The sequence below is a fragment of the Toxotes jaculatrix genome, chromosome 1 (assembly GCF_017976425.1).
Source record: "Toxotes jaculatrix isolate fToxJac2 chromosome 1, fToxJac2.pri, whole genome shotgun sequence".
NCBI lineage: Eukaryota > Metazoa > Chordata > Actinopteri > Toxotidae > Toxotes > Toxotes jaculatrix.
The window spans coordinates 32,255,817-32,259,752 of record NC_054394.1 but is presented as its reverse complement, the minus strand read 5'-3'; positions in this window follow the sequence as shown (position 1 = coordinate 32,259,752).

Below are 3,936 nucleotides of genomic sequence, written 5' to 3'. Positions count from 1 at the left end.
ACCCACGTGACCTCAGCACAGCAGATTCCCAGCCTCCCTCCTGTTTCCACTGACATAAAACCAGTCAGGTTTAATAAGGAGGTCTGAGTCCGTCAGCTGCTGAGGGAGAGGCAGCGAGCATGGCAGCCATATTTGTGGTTTGTGGAGGAGAAAGATGTGATGAGAAATGATGAGAAATAATAAAAGAGTGGATAAAAGAGAGCTGCTTGTCATTCTGTCAGACCGCTGCTGATCACTGCTCCGTTTGTCTCTGTCCCTCTTCGTCTCTGATCCCTTTGTTCTCTGCTGGGTTGTTTTAATTTCATCTCACCACTTTAACTCATCCAAAGTTTTATCCTCATTAAAATAAAGTTTATTTGTCTCTGAGGACTTCACAGTGACACATTATGAAACAATAAATGAAAACCACAAACAATGAGAGTGACACAAATTAGATTTACAGATGAAGGCTTTAATAAACTCGGCGTGTTTTTAAGTCAAAGCCGTTCATCAAAAGCAACATGAACACATGTCAAATGCAATTACACGATGCACATTATTAATCTGTGGAAACAGGTTTTTAAGGAGGATCTTCAGACTGAAGAGACGTCATGTTGTCCGTGGTCACCAGGCCATGCAGAGGTGTGTGAGGAAGAGCTGGGAGGCAGAGAACATCTGCATGCAGGTGAAAACAACAGGACACACGGATCATGGAGGAGATTCAAGTCCTTCAAATGAACACAGATTAGTGCAGTTTCTGCCAAAAATCACCCTCCTCACTGAGTCAGACCTGAACCTACAGACCAGAAACATGTTGGTGTCGTTCAGTGTGACTTCACATCCTGAGGATATCATCATCTCTGAAGTCCCTCCAGAACAAACCTCCAGAAATCCACTTAGAAATCAGAAGAAAAGAGGCTGCAGAACTTCATTCAGAATCCTGCTGTTTTTAAGTTTCCTTCAGTGTCACAGTGATCCAGTGAGACGTGTCTGTTCATCCATGGTTCACTGCAGACAGGAGCTGATCACAGCTGATTCAGCTGCTGTTCCTGGGACAGTTGGACTGAATGGACGGATCGATTCAGTGGAAACAGAATCTGTCACTGAGCAGAGTGTGAACCAGCATCAGATCAACACTGATCAAACTCAGGTCCGTCTGGTTCCCTCTGTCACTTCCTGTCACACTGACCCTGCTGCCCAGTCATGAGACTCGTGTGTGTGTGTGTGTGTGTGTGTGTGTGTGTGTGTGTGTGTGTGTGTGTGTGTGTGTGTGTGTGTGTGAGGGTGTGTGTGAGTGTGTGTGTTTGTGTATGTGAGCATGAGTGTGTGTGTGTGTGTGTGTGTGTGTATGTGAGCGTGAGTGTGTGTGTGTGTGTGTATGTGTGTGTGTGTGTGTGTGTGTGTGTGTATGTTCTATTGTTATCATCCCATTGTAAAGGTCAGACAGTCCGTCAGACTGTTTCCATGACTTCTTCAGCCTCACTGTTTACACTGTGGTCACACTATCTGTGTTAAAGCTCAAGAACTGTGTGAGAATAAAGGTAAAAGTACGGTGGCTCAGAGAGGTCAGTGCACTGCAACAAAACACACATGCAACTCAAAAAAATCATCTTCCCCAGTCTGACAACACGTAACACGCTGACTCCACGTCAGCCTGGAGCCGTTCCTGTATGTGACTGTGTTTTCTGTAGCTGCAGCACGTGTGTTGTTGATTCAGTGAAGATATTTCATTAGTTTTCTTTCCTCTGTTTGCTCATGTTGTTCTGTATTAAAGTGAAATGCTGACAGTCGCAGCTGGGACTGAGACTGTGAGCTCTGAGTTTCCAACAAGCTGCTTATTAACCCTGAGAGGGGAAAATAAAAATCCTCCCTGACCTCTGACCGGGTCTGAGCACCCGCTGAGGTCAAAGGTCAGCCATTGAAATGGTTAAACTCTCCTTTGGACAGAGATTAGCTTCAGTCCAGCCCTCTGGTCAAAGTTTAAGCTGCAGTCGACGCAATAATTTCACATAAAGCTTGGCCTCGTTTCATTCAGCTTACTGACCATAAACCACCCAGCTCTCACCTGCCAACTTTGATTTTCCAACGTTTGCATTTGTGTCATTTTCTGTTTTTTCATTTGTTGTTTGTTGTTCTAAATTCAGCTTCATCGTTATTTTTTTCTGTTCAGTCATTCTGATCATTGTTCACTTGTTAAATGTGATGCTTAGACACACTTGCGCACGCACCTGTGTAACTCGATATACAGCGTCTTCATAGCTGTCAGTGAACTGGGAGCGATCCGGGCTGTACCCAGGTTGAGGCTCGTGTTATTCATCACCTCTTGGCATTTGATGTGTTGAATCATCCGCAGCTGCTCCTCCCAGGTCTTCACTGGAAATCTGCTTCCTTTGAAAATCGTCCATGCCTGCCTCCTTCTCTGCAGGGCTCTGCTCACGCTGCCTGGGCAGAAACCTGAAACCGGTTTACAAACCACAAACCAAACTGTCAAAGTCCAACTGTGCTCAGTAAAGCAGACTGAAGGCAGTTTGGATCCTGACTCCTGTTAACGACACTAACAGTCTGCGGCCTCAGAGACTGCAGGGTTCGTTACAGACACGATGGGGACAAACGTTTACAGTTTGTCCTGAGGATGGCGCTGGAGGAAAGACCATAGAGTCAATGAATATAAAGGAATCATCCTCTGTGGAGCAGGAATAAAATGAGCAAAGTTCATGACAGTGTGACCTGTAGATTGGTGGCATTTCTGTTCATCTGAATCATCAGGATTATCTTCTGGGGACCACAGTTATCTAGAGTCGTTATGAGGACATGGAGCCACCAGCAGAGATGTGGACTGAGCTGCCCTGAAAACAACAACACACTGAGCCCATGACTGAAGTCACACAGGCTGATTTTCTTAGAAATGAACTGACAGTCACTGACTGGAAGAAAGGAACAGTAATGAAGGGTGTCAGAAAATGCTCAGCAGGAATGTAAACCATTCACAGAGGCTTTCAGGGCGAAACCATCGGAGAGATCCTTTAGAAACAGCAGGACTGAGGATATAATTACTCACTGTAATCCATAGTTTGTTCACCATTTAACACTGTTGTCCCAGTGTGTGCTGAGAGCTCTGAGAATGTATACAGTGTGAGAGTAATGTACAGTCAGTGGTCAGTGACTGAGAGCTAACCTCCATCGTACAGGATGCTGATACGACGACAGAGGCTCTGCTGTCGGTCTGTCGCTCGTTCACCTCTTTGGTCCAGACTGAAATATCTCAACATCCTCTGGTTGGACTGGTCCAAAATCAGGTGCAGACATTCATGGTTTCCAGAAGATCAGTCCTAATCCTCGGTTTCCAGCCATTTCTGGCTGCAGTTCCCTCCCTTCCCTCTGCTGAAGTCTCTGATAATCCCATTAGATTTAACAGTGTTAAGGTGAAGGTTATCATCTCTGCACAAGCTCAGACACCACCCTCCTACAGTGCTCGCTGATTCATCTGATCCTGTTACAGACACATCTAAATCGTGGCAGTTACTCATCACAGCGACCCTGAGGAACCGCCGGGTCAGAGCAATGTTACTGCTCTGCGAGAAGCCAACAACACGGACACGCGTGACCGCCATCATAGATAAATGCTGTACAACCTCACTGTGTGTGTGGGCACGTGTAACCGCTGTTAGCCGCTGTTAGCCTCTGTTAGCCATTGTTAGCTTCTGTTAGCCTCTGGCCTGGTTTGACTGCAGTAAGCTCATTGTGATGTTGGATCTATAGAAGCTGTGATTAGACTCACAAACACAAAGGCCTTTTCTTCGTTGGCGCTGGCATCCGTCTGCCTCCTCCAGCAGCTTATACCGCTGCAAAAGGTCGTTACCATGGAAACCAGCTGGTGGAAGGGTGGGTGGCAGATTTACATTCAGATTTACATCTGCAGTCACAGTGGGAATCGTTCGGGCTCACCTGGATGAAGCA